The 14,600-nt window shown below is 51.9% G+C and overlaps 30 non-coding genes across 30 annotated transcripts; 24 read left to right on the top strand and 6 right to left on the bottom strand.

Moving 5' to 3' along the window:
• Positions 1 to 105: 105 nt before the first annotated feature.
• Positions 106 to 178, top strand: Trnam-cau. The gene has a single exon. It is a non-coding gene; the product is annotated as a tRNA-Met (tRNA).
• A 456-nt stretch (positions 179 to 634) lies between these two features.
• Positions 635 to 706, top strand: Trnae-uuc. Its single transcript has one exon. It is a non-coding gene; the product is annotated as a tRNA-Glu (tRNA).
• Positions 707 to 962: 256 nt separating this feature from the next.
• Trnav-aac lies at positions 963 to 1,036 on the top strand. The gene has a single exon. It is a non-coding gene; the product is annotated as a tRNA-Val (tRNA).
• A 754-nt stretch (positions 1,037 to 1,790) lies between these two features.
• Trnag-ucc lies at positions 1,791 to 1,862 on the bottom strand. The gene has a single exon. It is a non-coding gene; the product is annotated as a tRNA-Gly (tRNA).
• A 336-nt stretch (positions 1,863 to 2,198) lies between these two features.
• Trnag-gcc lies at positions 2,199 to 2,269 on the top strand. Its single transcript has one exon. It is a non-coding gene; the product is annotated as a tRNA-Gly (tRNA).
• Positions 2,270 to 2,565: 296 nt separating this feature from the next.
• Positions 2,566 to 2,638, top strand: Trnam-cau. Its single transcript has one exon. It is a non-coding gene; the product is annotated as a tRNA-Met (tRNA).
• A 456-nt stretch (positions 2,639 to 3,094) lies between these two features.
• Trnae-uuc lies at positions 3,095 to 3,166 on the top strand. Its single transcript has one exon. It is a non-coding gene; the product is annotated as a tRNA-Glu (tRNA).
• A 256-nt stretch (positions 3,167 to 3,422) lies between these two features.
• On the top strand, positions 3,423 to 3,496 carry Trnav-aac. The gene has a single exon. It is a non-coding gene; the product is annotated as a tRNA-Val (tRNA).
• A 754-nt stretch (positions 3,497 to 4,250) lies between these two features.
• On the bottom strand, positions 4,251 to 4,322 carry Trnag-ucc. The gene has a single exon. It is a non-coding gene; the product is annotated as a tRNA-Gly (tRNA).
• A 336-nt stretch (positions 4,323 to 4,658) lies between these two features.
• Trnag-gcc lies at positions 4,659 to 4,729 on the top strand. The gene has a single exon. It is a non-coding gene; the product is annotated as a tRNA-Gly (tRNA).
• Positions 4,730 to 5,025: 296 nt separating this feature from the next.
• Trnam-cau lies at positions 5,026 to 5,098 on the top strand. The gene has a single exon. It is a non-coding gene; the product is annotated as a tRNA-Met (tRNA).
• Positions 5,099 to 5,554: 456 nt separating this feature from the next.
• On the top strand, positions 5,555 to 5,626 carry Trnae-uuc. Its single transcript has one exon. It is a non-coding gene; the product is annotated as a tRNA-Glu (tRNA).
• Positions 5,627 to 5,882: 256 nt separating this feature from the next.
• Trnav-aac lies at positions 5,883 to 5,956 on the top strand. Its single transcript has one exon. It is a non-coding gene; the product is annotated as a tRNA-Val (tRNA).
• A 754-nt stretch (positions 5,957 to 6,710) lies between these two features.
• On the bottom strand, positions 6,711 to 6,782 carry Trnag-ucc. Its single transcript has one exon. It is a non-coding gene; the product is annotated as a tRNA-Gly (tRNA).
• A 336-nt stretch (positions 6,783 to 7,118) lies between these two features.
• Trnag-gcc lies at positions 7,119 to 7,189 on the top strand. The gene has a single exon. It is a non-coding gene; the product is annotated as a tRNA-Gly (tRNA).
• Positions 7,190 to 7,485: 296 nt separating this feature from the next.
• Trnam-cau lies at positions 7,486 to 7,558 on the top strand. The gene has a single exon. It is a non-coding gene; the product is annotated as a tRNA-Met (tRNA).
• A 456-nt stretch (positions 7,559 to 8,014) lies between these two features.
• On the top strand, positions 8,015 to 8,086 carry Trnae-uuc. Its single transcript has one exon. It is a non-coding gene; the product is annotated as a tRNA-Glu (tRNA).
• A 256-nt stretch (positions 8,087 to 8,342) lies between these two features.
• On the top strand, positions 8,343 to 8,415 carry Trnav-aac. The gene has a single exon. It is a non-coding gene; the product is annotated as a tRNA-Val (tRNA).
• Positions 8,416 to 9,169: 754 nt separating this feature from the next.
• Positions 9,170 to 9,241, bottom strand: Trnag-ucc. Its single transcript has one exon. It is a non-coding gene; the product is annotated as a tRNA-Gly (tRNA).
• Positions 9,242 to 9,577: 336 nt separating this feature from the next.
• Positions 9,578 to 9,648, top strand: Trnag-gcc. The gene has a single exon. It is a non-coding gene; the product is annotated as a tRNA-Gly (tRNA).
• A 296-nt stretch (positions 9,649 to 9,944) lies between these two features.
• Trnam-cau lies at positions 9,945 to 10,017 on the top strand. The gene has a single exon. It is a non-coding gene; the product is annotated as a tRNA-Met (tRNA).
• A 456-nt stretch (positions 10,018 to 10,473) lies between these two features.
• On the top strand, positions 10,474 to 10,545 carry Trnae-uuc. Its single transcript has one exon. It is a non-coding gene; the product is annotated as a tRNA-Glu (tRNA).
• Positions 10,546 to 10,801: 256 nt separating this feature from the next.
• Positions 10,802 to 10,874, top strand: Trnav-aac. The gene has a single exon. It is a non-coding gene; the product is annotated as a tRNA-Val (tRNA).
• Positions 10,875 to 11,628: 754 nt separating this feature from the next.
• On the bottom strand, positions 11,629 to 11,700 carry Trnag-ucc. The gene has a single exon. It is a non-coding gene; the product is annotated as a tRNA-Gly (tRNA).
• Positions 11,701 to 12,036: 336 nt separating this feature from the next.
• On the top strand, positions 12,037 to 12,107 carry Trnag-gcc. The gene has a single exon. It is a non-coding gene; the product is annotated as a tRNA-Gly (tRNA).
• Positions 12,108 to 12,403: 296 nt separating this feature from the next.
• Positions 12,404 to 12,476, top strand: Trnam-cau. Its single transcript has one exon. It is a non-coding gene; the product is annotated as a tRNA-Met (tRNA).
• A 456-nt stretch (positions 12,477 to 12,932) lies between these two features.
• Trnae-uuc lies at positions 12,933 to 13,004 on the top strand. Its single transcript has one exon. It is a non-coding gene; the product is annotated as a tRNA-Glu (tRNA).
• A 256-nt stretch (positions 13,005 to 13,260) lies between these two features.
• Positions 13,261 to 13,334, top strand: Trnav-aac. Its single transcript has one exon. It is a non-coding gene; the product is annotated as a tRNA-Val (tRNA).
• A 753-nt stretch (positions 13,335 to 14,087) lies between these two features.
• On the bottom strand, positions 14,088 to 14,160 carry Trnag-ucc. The gene has a single exon. It is a non-coding gene; the product is annotated as a tRNA-Gly (tRNA).
• Positions 14,161 to 14,497: 337 nt separating this feature from the next.
• Positions 14,498 to 14,568, top strand: Trnag-gcc. Its single transcript has one exon. It is a non-coding gene; the product is annotated as a tRNA-Gly (tRNA).
• Positions 14,569 to 14,600: the final 32 nt, after the last annotated feature.

Raw genomic sequence — 14,600 nt, 5'->3', positions numbered from 1 at the left:
GGGAATGCACGTGTAGCAACAGAAAAAAAATGAGCCACGAAGTGCAGACTCTCTACCACCGGTATTTGGTACTTACCGAGATTCCAGAAGGCGTGGCGATCGCCTGCCTCGGTAGCGCAGTAGGCAGCGCGTAAGTCTCATAATCTTAAGGTCGTGAGTTCGATCCTCACCCGGGGCATTTAATTTACTTTCGTCCACAGCTAAATCGACGGCTCTGGGGTTTGCGAAGGAGCGGAACACTTTGTACTTTGTTATCCTCAAGGCTTCAACGACTCAGCGTGATAATGTTTACTTCCCGTTATTACTACTTGCAGTTCTTATGTAAAATTTTCAAGGAAAAAAGTACTAGTAATAAAACTGAATTTCGTACGATATAACGTGTAAAGTCCCACAATGTATGACCTGCTGTATGATGACAGGCAGCAGGTATTTACTTGCGAAATAAGTAAATAAATATTACTACTTACAGCTTTGCTTTTCCTCCTACCCCTGTAACAACGAGGCATAAAGCAATGGATTGTGACTTTTGCCATGCGCGCCTCGCCATGGGCGCGCGAAAAGATGCTCGCAAACAGGGAACGTGCGACACGGAAAGCGAGTGGACCGGGTGTAAACCCCGAAGAAAATGTGCGCGTCCGGTGTGGTCTAGTGGCTAGGATACCTGGCTTTCACCCAGGAGGCCCGGGTTCGATTCCCGGTACCGGAACGGAATTTTTCGGCAAAAGTCACGACAAGTTTTGACCCTGCGAAAGGCTGTTTCACGTCCTCCTCGCATTATAGCTACTGGTTCATAAACGTCAGCTGAAAACAGTCGAGAGAAACGGGCACGCAATGAAATTACTACGAGCAGCGGAATAAAGGGAGAAGAGACGCTGGTCCACTGTTGGACTGCTACCATAGAAATGTTACATGGCAATACGCAGAGCAATTACCGCGAAGCGATGAAAGACTGTCTGCACCGAGGCCCGTTAGCTCAGTCGGTTAGAGCGTCGTGCTAACAACGGGAAGGTCGTGGGTTCGATCCCCCCACGGGCCACTACGATTTCACTCTTCCAAAAAGGCAACGCCGATTTCGGCGGGGAAGTATGGTAACAAAGAAATCGTCACATTGTGTGGGAGCTGATAGGGGACTAGAACGCGGCTTGTCGGGACGCGCTAAAACACTTCACTGGTCACAGCACGGTGAACACACAGTTTCTCGTCCGATCACCGCTACTGCGCGAAGCTGGGCGTTGTCAGTGCTTGGGCGGGTGACCGCCTGCGAACACTGGGCACTGCCGACAGTTTCAGTTCGTATTTCTCTTTCCTCTTCGGTTTCGGAGCTGCAGCGCTATTCGGTCAAGGGCACTGGCGCCACGTTATGCCTTTCGGTATGCCAAGTCGCGCCGTGCGGCCACAGTGAAATGAAGGAGCGTGTTGTAAAATTTTCAACAAAGAAAAAAAAAAAAAAAAAAAAAGGAATGTACCAGTAATAAAACTGAATTTGTCTGACAGAACATGTGACATCAGACAATACATGATAACAGGCAGCAGGTATTTACTTGAGGCATAAGTAATGTGGTGGCCGCCTCGCCATACCTCTCTCAGTCGTTTCGCGTGCTTGTCCTCTTGATATAGGCCGATTGGAGAGCGTCAGCTCTCGCGTCAGCTGAGCAAAGTCGAGACAAGTCGAGACTCAAGGGGAATCGACGCACACACTATAGGGTGGCCTGCAGCGAGTAAGAGGGCGAAAGAAAGATTAATTTAAAGACGCGTGGCAAAAGTACTCATACGCAAAAGTAAAAGCCGGCTGCGGTGGCCGGGAATCGAACCCGGATCAACTGCTTGGAAGGCAACTATGCTGACCATTACACCACCACCGCACGGTTTCCGTCCGCGCACGCCGCGCTGTGTCTGCTTCCCGCCTGTCGGCGGCGGCTCAAGGTGGTCGTAGCTGTAGGCGCATTACGGGGTAGGCGAGCGCATCCAGACAGCGTCTCTACGCACATTTCGCGTCCTTTGGCAAGAGTCGTCGCGCACGTGCGCCGCAAGAGTACTTAGGCGATCGCGTTCGGGCGTCATTTTTAAGCAGTGCAGTGCAGTTCAGGATTCAGCGTGTGTAGCATTCTCTCGAGAGGATGCGACGGCGCTGGACGGCAGTCCCACTTTCCCCTCAGACGTCTGCCGCGGAAAGCACCAGGAAGCTGTGAACTAGCTGAGCATCGGTGGTTCAGTGGTAGAATGCTCGCCTGCCACGCGGGCGGCCCGGGTTCGATTCCCGGCCGATGCATCATTTTGTTTTTTCTCCGATAGTGGTGCTGCGTGTCTTTCGCACTCGAACTGCGTGAGCCATGAGAATGAACCGCGGGATATCCGTGTGGGAATAACCGAACATGCAGCGCGCACGACTGCTCGTTTGGACTGTTGTGCGCTATTGTACATACTGGCGTCGGCCTAGCATCGCAAGTTGCCTGTCGCGCCGGGAATGCACGTGTAGCAACAGAAAAAAAATGAGCCACGAAGTGCAGACTCTCTACCACCGGTATTTGGTACTTACCGAGATTCCAGAAGGCGTGGCGATCGCCTGCCTCGGTAGCGCAGTAGGCAGCGCGTAAGTCTCATAATCTTAAGGTCGTGAGTTCGATCCTCACCCGGGGCATTTAATTTACTTTCGTCCACAGCTAAATCGACGGCTCTGGGGTTTGCGAAGGAGCGGAACACTTTGTACTTTGTTATCCTCAAGGCTTCAACGACTCAGCGTGATAATGTTTACTTCCCGTTATTACTACTTGCAGTTCTTATGTAAAATTTTCAAGGAAAAAAGTACTAGTAATAAAACTGAATTTCGTACGATATAACGTGTAAAGTCCCACAATGTATGACCTGCTGTATGATGACAGGCAGCAGGTATTTACTTGCGAAATAAGTAAATAAATATTACTACTTACAGCTTTGCTTTTCCTCCTACCCCTGTAACAACGAGGCATAAAGCAATGGATTGTGACTTTTGCCATGCGCGCCTCGCCATGGGCGCGCGAAAAGATGCTCGCAAACAGGGAACGTGCGACACGGAAAGCGAGTGGACCGGGTGTAAACCCCGAAGAAAATGTGCGCGTCCGGTGTGGTCTAGTGGCTAGGATACCTGGCTTTCACCCAGGAGGCCCGGGTTCGATTCCCGGTACCGGAACGGAATTTTTCGGCAAAAGTCACGACAAGTTTTGACCCTGCGAAAGGCTGTTTCACGTCCTCCTCGCATTATAGCTACTGGTTCATAAACGTCAGCTGAAAACAGTCGAGAGAAACGGGCACGCAATGAAATTACTACGAGCAGCGGAATAAAGGGAGAAGAGACGCTGGTCCACTGTTGGACTGCTACCATAGAAATGTTACATGGCAATACGCAGAGCAATTACCGCGAAGCGATGAAAGACTGTCTGCACCGAGGCCCGTTAGCTCAGTCGGTTAGAGCGTCGTGCTAACAACGGGAAGGTCGTGGGTTCGATCCCCCCACGGGCCACTACGATTTCACTCTTCCAAAAAGGCAACGCCGATTTCGGCGGGGAAGTATGGTAACAAAGAAATCGTCACATTGTGTGGGAGCTGATAGGGGACTAGAACGCGGCTTGTCGGGACGCGCTAAAACACTTCACTGGTCACAGCACGGTGAACACACAGTTTCTCGTCCGATCACCGCTACTGCGCGAAGCTGGGCGTTGTCAGTGCTTGGGCGGGTGACCGCCTGCGAACACTGGGCACTGCCGACAGTTTCAGTTCGTATTTCTCTTTCCTCTTCGGTTTCGGAGCTGCAGCGCTATTCGGTCAAGGGCACTGGCGCCACGTTATGCCTTTCGGTATGCCAAGTCGCGCCGTGCGGCCACAGTGAAATGAAGGAGCGTGTTGTAAAATTTTCAACAAAGAAAAAAAAAAAAAAAAAAAAAGGAATGTACCAGTAATAAAACTGAATTTGTCTGACAGAACATGTGACATCAGACAATACATGATAACAGGCAGCAGGTATTTACTTGAGGCATAAGTAATGTGGTGGCCGCCTCGCCATACCTCTCTCAGTCGTTTCGCGTGCTTGTCCTCTTGATATAGGCCGATTGGAGAGCGTCAGCTCTCGCGTCAGCTGAGCAAAGTCGAGACAAGTCGAGACTCAAGGGGAATCGACGCACACACTATAGGGTGGCCTGCAGCGAGTAAGAGGGCGAAAGAAAGATTAATTTAAAGACGCGTGGCAAAAGTACTCATACGCAAAAGTAAAAGCCGGCTGCGGTGGCCGGGAATCGAACCCGGATCAACTGCTTGGAAGGCAACTATGCTGACCATTACACCACCACCGCACGGTTTCCGTCCGCGCACGCCGCGCTGTGTCTGCTTCCCGCCTGTCGGCGGCGGCTCAAGGTGGTCGTAGCTGTAGGCGCATTACGGGGTAGGCGAGCGCATCCAGACAGCGTCTCTACGCACATTTCGCGTCCTTTGGCAAGAGTCGTCGCGCACGTGCGCCGCAAGAGTACTTAGGCGATCGCGTTCGGGCGTCATTTTTAAGCAGTGCAGTGCAGTTCAGGATTCAGCGTGTGTAGCATTCTCTCGAGAGGATGCGACGGCGCTGGACGGCAGTCCCACTTTCCCCTCAGACGTCTGCCGCGGAAAGCACCAGGAAGCTGTGAACTAGCTGAGCATCGGTGGTTCAGTGGTAGAATGCTCGCCTGCCACGCGGGCGGCCCGGGTTCGATTCCCGGCCGATGCATCATTTTGTTTTTTCTCCGATAGTGGTGCTGCGTGTCTTTCGCACTCGAACTGCGTGAGCCATGAGAATGAACCGCGGGATATCCGTGTGGGAATAACCGAACATGCAGCGCGCACGACTGCTCGTTTGGACTGTTGTGCGCTATTGTACATACTGGCGTCGGCCTAGCATCGCAAGTTGCCTGTCGCGCCGGGAATGCACGTGTAGCAACAGAAAAAAAATGAGCCACGAAGTGCAGACTCTCTACCACCGGTATTTGGTACTTACCGAGATTCCAGAAGGCGTGGCGATCGCCTGCCTCGGTAGCGCAGTAGGCAGCGCGTAAGTCTCATAATCTTAAGGTCGTGAGTTCGATCCTCACCCGGGGCATTTAATTTACTTTCGTCCACAGCTAAATCGACGGCTCTGGGGTTTGCGAAGGAGCGGAACACTTTGTACTTTGTTATCCTCAAGGCTTCAACGACTCAGCGTGATAATGTTTACTTCCCGTTATTACTACTTGCAGTTCTTATGTAAAATTTTCAAGGAAAAAAGTACTAGTAATAAAACTGAATTTCGTACGATATAACGTGTAAAGTCCCACAATGTATGACCTGCTGTATGATGACAGGCAGCAGGTATTTACTTGCGAAATAAGTAAATAAATATTACTACTTACAGCTTTGCTTTTCCTCCTACCCCTGTAACAACGAGGCATAAAGCAATGGATTGTGACTTTTGCCATGCGCGCCTCGCCATGGGCGCGCGAAAAGATGCTCGCAAACAGGGAACGTGCGACACGGAAAGCGAGTGGACCGGGTGTAAACCCCGAAGAAAATGTGCGCGTCCGGTGTGGTCTAGTGGCTAGGATACCTGGCTTTCACCCAGGAGGCCCGGGTTCGATTCCCGGTACCGGAACGGAATTTTTCGGCAAAAGTCACGACAAGTTTTGACCCTGCGAAAGGCTGTTTCACGTCCTCCTCGCATTATAGCTACTGGTTCATAAACGTCAGCTGAAAACAGTCGAGAGAAACGGGCACGCAATGAAATTACTACGAGCAGCGGAATAAAGGGAGAAGAGACGCTGGTCCACTGTTGGACTGCTACCATAGAAATGTTACATGGCAATACGCAGAGCAATTACCGCGAAGCGATGAAAGACTGTCTGCACCGAGGCCCGTTAGCTCAGTCGGTTAGAGCGTCGTGCTAACAACGGGAAGGTCGTGGGTTCGATCCCCCCACGGGCCACTACGATTTCACTCTTCCAAAAAGGCAACGCCGATTTCGGCGGGGAAGTATGGTAACAAAGAAATCGTCACATTGTGTGGGAGCTGATAGGGGACTAGAACGCGGCTTGTCGGGACGCGCTAAAACACTTCACTGGTCACAGCACGGTGAACACACAGTTTCTCGTCCGATCACCGCTACTGCGCGAAGCTGGGCGTTGTCAGTGCTTGGGCGGGTGACCGCCTGCGAACACTGGGCACTGCCGACAGTTTCAGTTCGTATTTCTCTTTCCTCTTCGGTTTCGGAGCTGCAGCGCTATTCGGTCAAGGGCACTGGCGCCACGTTATGCCTTTCGGTATGCCAAGTCGCGCCGTGCGGCCACAGTGAAATGAAGGAGCGTGTTGTAAAATTTTCAACAAAGAAAAAAAAAAAAAAAAAAAAAGGAATGTACCAGTAATAAAACTGAATTTGTCTGACAGAACATGTGACATCAGACAATACATGATAACAGGCAGCAGGTATTTACTTGAGGCATAAGTAATGTGGTGGCCGCCTCGCCATACCTCTCTCAGTCGTTTCGCGTGCTTGTCCTCTTGATATAGGCCGATTGGAGAGCGTCAGCTCTCGCGTCAGCTGAGCAAAGTCGAGACAAGTCGAGACTCAAGGGGAATCGACGCACACACTATAGGGTGGCCTGCAGCGAGTAAGAGGGCGAAAGAAAGATTAATTTAAAGACGCGTGGCAAAAGTACTCATACGCAAAAGTAAAAGCCGGCTGCGGTGGCCGGGAATCGAACCCGGATCAACTGCTTGGAAGGCAACTATGCTGACCATTACACCACCACCGCACGGTTTCCGTCCGCGCACGCCGCGCTGTGTCTGCTTCCCGCCTGTCGGCGGCGGCTCAAGGTGGTCGTAGCTGTAGGCGCATTACGGGGTAGGCGAGCGCATCCAGACAGCGTCTCTACGCACATTTCGCGTCCTTTGGCAAGAGTCGTCGCGCACGTGCGCCGCAAGAGTACTTAGGCGATCGCGTTCGGGCGTCATTTTTAAGCAGTGCAGTGCAGTTCAGGATTCAGCGTGTGTAGCATTCTCTCGAGAGGATGCGACGGCGCTGGACGGCAGTCCCACTTTCCCCTCAGACGTCTGCCGCGGAAAGCACCAGGAAGCTGTGAACTAGCTGAGCATCGGTGGTTCAGTGGTAGAATGCTCGCCTGCCACGCGGGCGGCCCGGGTTCGATTCCCGGCCGATGCATCATTTTGTTTTTTCTCCGATAGTGGTGCTGCGTGTCTTTCGCACTCGAACTGCGTGAGCCATGAGAATGAACCGCGGGATATCCGTGTGGGAATAACCGAACATGCAGCGCGCACGACTGCTCGTTTGGACTGTTGTGCGCTATTGTACATACTGGCGTCGGCCTAGCATCGCAAGTTGCCTGTCGCGCCGGGAATGCACGTGTAGCAACAGAAAAAAAATGAGCCACGAAGTGCAGACTCTCTACCACCGGTATTTGGTACTTACCGAGATTCCAGAAGGCGTGGCGATCGCCTGCCTCGGTAGCGCAGTAGGCAGCGCGTAAGTCTCATAATCTTAAGGTCGTGAGTTCGATCCTCACCCGGGGCATTTAATTTACTTTCGTCCACAGCTAAATCGACGGCTCTGGGGTTTGCGAAGGAGCGGAACACTTTGTACTTTGTTATCCTCAAGGCTTCAACGACTCAGCGTGATAATGTTTACTTCCCGTTATTACTACTTGCAGTTCTTATGTAAAATTTTCAAGGAAAAAAGTACTAGTAATAAAACTGAATTTCGTACGATATAACGTGTAAAGTCCCACAATGTATGACCTGCTGTATGATGACAGGCAGCAGGTATTTACTTGCGAAATAAGTAAATAAATATTACTACTTACAGCTTTGCTTTTCCTCCTACCCCTGTAACAACGAGGCATAAAGCAATGGATTGTGACTTTTGCCATGCGCGCCTCGCCATGGGCGCGCGAAAAGATGCTCGCAAACAGGGAACGTGCGACACGGAAAGCGAGTGGACCGGGTGTAAACCCCGAAGAAAATGTGCGCGTCCGGTGTGGTCTAGTGGCTAGGATACCTGGCTTTCACCCAGGAGGCCCGGGTTCGATTCCCGGTACCGGAACGGAATTTTTCGGCAAAAGTCACGACAAGTTTTGACCCTGCGAAAGGCTGTTTCACGTCCTCCTCGCATTATAGCTACTGGTTCATAAACGTCAGCTGAAAACAGTCGAGAGAAACGGGCACGCAATGAAATTACTACGAGCAGCGGAATAAAGGGAGAAGAGACGCTGGTCCACTGTTGGACTGCTACCATAGAAATGTTACATGGCAATACGCAGAGCAATTACCGCGAAGCGATGAAAGACTGTCTGCACCGAGGCCCGTTAGCTCAGTCGGTTAGAGCGTCGTGCTAACAACGGGAAGGTCGTGGGTTCGATCCCCCACGGGCCACTACGATTTCACTCTTTCAAAAAGGCAACGCCGATTTCGGCGGGGAAGTATGGTAACAAAGAAATCGTCACATTGTGTGGGAGCTGATAGGGGACCAGAACGCGGCTTGTCGGGACGCGCTAAAACACTTCACTGGTCACAGCACGGTGAACACACAGTTTCTCGTCCGATCACCGCTACTGCGCGAAGCTGGGCGTTGTCAGTGCTTGGGCGGGTGACCGCCTGCGAACACTGGGCACTGCCGACAGTTTCAGTTCGTATTTCTCTTTCCTCTTCGGTTTCGGAGCTGCAGCGCTATTCGGTCAAGGGCACTGGCGCCACGTTATGCCTTTCGGTATGCCAAGTCGCGCCGTGCGGCCACAGTGAAATGAAGGAGCGTGTTGTAAAATTTTCAACAAAGAAAAAAAAAAAAAAAAAAAAAGGAATGTACCAGTAATAAAACTGAATTTGTCTGACAGAACATGTGACATCAGACAATACATGATAACAGGCAGCAGGTATTTACTTGAGGCATAAGTAATGTGGTGGCCGCCTCGCCATACCTCTCTCAGTCGTTTCGCGTGCTTGTCCTCTTGATATAGGCCGATTGGAGAGCGTCAGCTCTCGCGTCAGCTGAGCAAAGTCGAGACAAGTCGAGACTCAAGGGGAATCGACGCACACACTATAGGGTGGCCTGCAGCGAGTAAGAGGGCGAAAGAAAGATTAATTTAAAGACGCGTGGCAAAAGTACTCATACGCAAAAGTAAAAGCCGGCTGCGGTGGCCGGGAATCGAACCCGGATCAACTGCTTGGAAGGCAACTATGCTGACCATTACACCACCACCGCACGGTTTCCGTCCGCGCACGCCGCGCTGTGTCTGCTTCCCGCCTGTCGGCGGCGGCTCAAGGTGGTCGTAGCTGTAGGCGCATTACGGGGTAGGCGAGCGCATCCAGACAGCGTCTCTACGCACATTTCGCGTCCTTTGGCAAGAGTCGTCGCGCACGTGCGCCGCAAGAGTACTTAGGCGATCGCGTTCGGGCGTCATTTTTAAGCAGTGCAGTGCAGTTCAGGATTCAGCGTGTGTAGCATTCTCTCGAGAGGATGCGACGGCGCTGGACGGCAGTCCCACTTTCCCCTCAGACGTCTGCCGCGGAAAGCACCAGGAAGCTGTGAACTAGCTGAGCATCGGTGGTTCAGTGGTAGAATGCTCGCCTGCCACGCGGGCGGCCCGGGTTCGATTCCCGGCCGATGCATCATTTTGTTTTTTCTCCGATAGTGGTGCTGCGTGTCTTTCGCACTCGAACTGCGTGAGCCATGAGAATGAACCGCGGGATATCCGTGTGGGAATAACCGAACATGCAGCGCGCACGACTGCTCGTTTGGACTGTTGTGCGCTATTGTACATACTGGCGTCGGCCTAGCATCGCAAGTTGCCTGTCGCGCCGGGAATGCACGTGTAGCAACAGAAAAAAAATGAGCCACGAAGTGCAGACTCTCTACCACCGGTATTTGGTACTTACCGAGATTCCAGAAGGCGTGGCGATCGCCTGCCTCGGTAGCGCAGTAGGCAGCGCGTAAGTCTCATAATCTTAAGGTCGTGAGTTCGATCCTCACCCGGGGCATTTAATTTACTTTCGTCCACAGCTAAATCGACGGCTCTGGGGTTTGCGAAGGAGCGGAACACTTTGTACTTTGTTATCCTCAAGGCTTCAACGACTCAGCGTGATAATGTTTACTTCCCGTTATTACTACTTGCAGTTCTTATGTAAAATTTTCAAGGAAAAAAGTACTAGTAATAAAACTGAATTTCGTACGATATAACGTGTAAAGTCCCACAATGTATGACCTGCTGTATGATGACAGGCAGCAGGTATTTACTTGCGAAATAAGTAAATAAATATTACTACTTACAGCTTTGCTTTTCCTCCTACCCCTGTAACAACGAGGCATAAAGCAATGGATTGTGACTTTTGCCATGCGCGCCTCGCCATGGGCGCGCGAAAAGATGCTCGCAAACAGGGAACGTGCGACACGGAAAGCGAGTGGACCGGGTGTAAACCCCGAAGAAAATGTGCGCGTCCGGTGTGGTCTAGTGGCTAGGATACCTGGCTTTCACCCAGGAGGCCCGGGTTCGATTCCCGGTACCGGAACGGAATTTTTCGGCAAAAGTCACGACAAGTTTTGACCCTGCGAAAGGCTGTTTCACGTCCTCCTCGCATTATAGCTACTGGTTCATAAACGTCAGCTGAAAACAGTCGAGAGAAACGGGCACGCAATGAAATTACTACGAGCAGCGGAATAAAGGGAGAAGAGACGCTGGTCCACTGTTGGACTGCTACCATAGAAATGTTACATGGCAATACGCAGAGCAATTACCGCGAAGCGATGAAAGACTGTCTGCACCGAGGCCCGTTAGCTCAGTCGGTTAGAGCGTCGTGCTAACAACGGGAAGGTCGTGGGTTCGATCCCCCACGGGCCACTACGATTTCACTCTTTCAAAAAGGCAACGCCGATTTCGGCGGGGAAGTATGGTAACAAAGAAATCGTCACATTGTGTGGGAGCTGATAGGGGACCAGAACGCGGCTTGTCGGGACGCGCTAAAACACTTCACTGGTCACAGCACGGTGAACACACAGTTTCTCGTCCGATCACCGCTACTGCGCGAAGCTGGGCGTTGTCAGTGCTTGGGCGGGTGACCGCCTGCGAACACTGGGCACTGCCGACAGTTTCAGTTCGTATTTCTCTTTCCTCTTCGGTTTCGGAGCTGCAGCGCTATTCGGTCAAGGGCACTGGCGCCACGTTATGCCTTTCGGTATGCCAAGTCGCGCCGTGCGGCCACAGTGAAATGAAGGAGCGTGTTGTAAAATTTTCAACAAAGAAAAAAAAAAAAAAAAAAAAAGGAATGTACCAGTAATAAAACTGAATTTGTCTGACAGAACATGTGACATCAGACAATACATGATAACAGGCAGCAGGTATTTACTTGAGGCATAAGTAATGTGGTGGCCGCCTCGCCATACCTCTCTCAGTCGTTTCGCGTGCTTGTCCTCTTGATATAGGCCGATTGGAGAGCGTCAGCTCTCGCGTCAGCTGAGCAAAGTCGAGACAAGTCGAGACTCAAGGGGAATCGACGCACACACTATAGGGTGGCCTGCAGCGAGTAAGAGGGCGAAAGAAAGATTAATTTAAAGACGCGTGGCAAAAGTACTCATACGCAAAAGTAAAAGCCGGCTGCGGTGGCCGGGAATCGAACCCGGATCAACTGCTTGGAAGGCAACTATGCTGACCATTACACCACCACCGCACGGTTTCCGTCCGCGCACGCCGCGCTGTGTCTGCTTCCCGCCTGTCGGCGGCGGCTCAAGGTGGTCGTAGCTGTAGGCGCATTACGGGGTAGGCGAGCGCATCCAGACAGCGTCTCTACGCACATTTCGCGTCCTTTGGCAAGAGTCGTCGCGCACGTGCGCCGCAAGAGTACTTAGGCGATCGCGTTCGGGCGTCATTTTTAAGCAGTGCAGTGCAGTTCAGGATTCAGCGTGTGTAGCATTCTCTCGAGAGGATGCGACGGCGCTGGACGGCAGTCCCACTTTCCCCTCAGACGTCTGCCGCGGAAAGCACCAGGAAGCTGTGAACTAGCTGAGCATCGGTGGTTCAGTGGTAGAATGCTCGCCTGCCACGCGGGCGGCCCGGGTTCGATTCCCGGCCGATGCATCATTTTGTTTTTTCTCCGATAGTGGTGCTGCGTGTCTTTCGCACTCGAACTGCGTGAGCCATGAGAATGAACCGCGGGATATCCGTGTGGGAATAACCGAACATGCAGCGCGCACGACTGCTCGTTTGGACTGTTGTGCGCTATTGTACATACTGGCGTCGGCCTAGCATCGCAAGTTGCCTGTCGCGCCGGGAATGCACGTGTAGCAACAGAAAAAAAATGAGCCACGAAGTGCAGACTCTCTACCACCGGTATTTGGTACTTACCGAGATTCCAGAAGGCGTGGCGATCGCCTGCCTCGGTAGCGCAGTAGGCAGCGCGTAAGTCTCATAATCTTAAGGTCGTGAGTTCGATCCTCACCCGGGGCATTTAATTTACTTTCGTCCACAGCTAAATCGACGGCTCTGGGGTTTGCGAAGGAGCGGAACACTTTGTACTTTGTTATCCTCAAGGCTTCAACGACTCAGCGTGATAATGTTTACTTCCCGTTATTACTACTTGCAGTTCTTATGTAAAATTTTCAAGGAAAAAAGTACTAGTAATAAAACTGAATTTCGTACGATATAACGTGTAAAGTCCCACAATGTATGACCTGCTGTATGATGACAGGCAGCAGGTATTTACTTGCGAAATAAGTAAATAAATATTACTACTTACAGCTTTGCTTTTCCTCCTACCCCTGTAACAACGAGGCATAAAGCAATGGATTGTGACTTTTGCCATGCGCGCCTCGCCATGGGCGCGCGAAAAGATGCTCGCAAACAGGGAACGTGCGACACGGAAAGCGAGTGGACCGGGTGTAAACCCCGAAGAAAATGTGCGCGTCCGGTGTGGTCTAGTGGCTAGGATACCTGGCTTTCACCCAGGAGGCCCGGGTTCGATTCCCGGTACCGGAACGGAATTTTTCGGCAAAAGTCACGACAAGTTTTGACCCTGCGAAAGGCTGTTTCACGTCCTCCTCGCATTATAGCTACTGGTTCATAAACGTCAGCTGAAAACAGTCGAGAGAAACGGGCACGCAATGAAATTACTACGAGCAGCGGAATAAAGGGAGAAGAGACGCTGGTCCACTGTTGGACTGCTACCATAGAAATGTTACATGGCAATACGCAGAGCAATTACCGCGAAGCGATGAAAGACTGTCTGCACCGAGGCCCGTTAGCTCAGTCGGTTAGAGCGTCGTGCTAACAACGGGAAGGTCGTGGGTTCGATCCCCCCACGGGCCACTACGATTTCACTCTTCCAAAAAGGCAACGCCGATTTCGGCGGGGAAGTATGGTAACAAAGAAATCGTCACATTGTGTGGGAGCTGATAGGGGACCAGAACGCGGCTTGTCGGGACGCGCTAAAACACTTCACTGGTCACAGCACGGTGAACACACAGTTTCTCGTCCGATCACCGCTACTGCGCGAAGCTGGGCGTTGTCAGTGCTTGGGCGGGTGACCGCCTGCGAACACTGGGCACTGCCGACAGTTTCAGTTCGTATTTCTCTTTCCTCTTCGGTTTCGGAGCTGCAGCGCTATTCGGTCAAGGGCACTGGCGCCACGTTATGCCTTTCGGTATGCCAAGTCGCGCCGTGCGGCCACAGTGAAATGAAGGAGCGTGTTGTAAAATTTTCAACAAAGAAAAAAAAAAAAAAAAAAAAAGGAATGTACCAGTAATAAAACTGAATTTGTCTGACAGAACATGTGACATCAGACAATACATGATAACAGGCAGCAGGTATTTACTTGAGGCATAAGTAATGTGGTGGCCGCCTCGCCATACCTCTCTCAGTCGTTTCGCGTGCTTGTCCTCTTGATATAGGCCGATTGGAGAGCGTCAGCTCTCGCGTCAGCTGAGCAAAGTCGAGACAAGTCGAGACTCAAGGGGAATCGACGCACACACTATAGGGTGGCCTGCAGCGAGTAAGAGGGCGAAAGAAAGATTAATTTAAAGACGCGTGCAAAAGTACTCATACGCAAAAGTAAAAGCCGGCTGCGGTGGCCGGGAATCGAACCCGGATCAACTGCCTTGGAAGGCAACTATGCTGACCATTACACCACCACCGCACGGTTTCCGTCCGCGCACGCCGCGCTGTGTCTGCTTCCCGCCTGTCGGCGGCGGCTCAAGGTGGTCGTAGCTGTAGGCGCATTACGGGGTAGGCGAGCGCATCCAGACAGCGTCTCTACGCACATTTCGCGTCCTTTGGCAAGAGTCGTCGCGCACGTGCGCCGCAAGAGTACTTAGGCGATCGCGTTCGGGCGTCATTTTTAAGCAGTGCAGTGCAGTTCAAGGATTCAGCGTGTGTAGCATTCTCTCGAGAGGATGCGACGGCGCTGGACGGCAGTCCCACTTTCCCCTCAGACGTCTGCCGCGGAAAGCACCAGGAAGCTGTGAACTAGCTGAGCATCGGTGGTTCAGTGGTAGAATGCTCGCCTGCCACGCGGGCGGCCCGGGTTCGATTCCCGGCCGATGCATCATTTTGTTTTTTCTCCGATAGTGGTGCTGC

This window comes from Schistocerca piceifrons, unplaced genomic scaffold (assembly GCF_021461385.2).
Source record: "Schistocerca piceifrons isolate TAMUIC-IGC-003096 unplaced genomic scaffold, iqSchPice1.1 HiC_scaffold_686, whole genome shotgun sequence".
Taxonomy (NCBI): Eukaryota; Metazoa; Arthropoda; class Insecta; order Orthoptera; family Acrididae; genus Schistocerca; species Schistocerca piceifrons.
The sequence above is the reverse complement of the archived record's forward strand: the minus strand, read 5'-3'. Positions and strand labels throughout refer to the sequence as shown.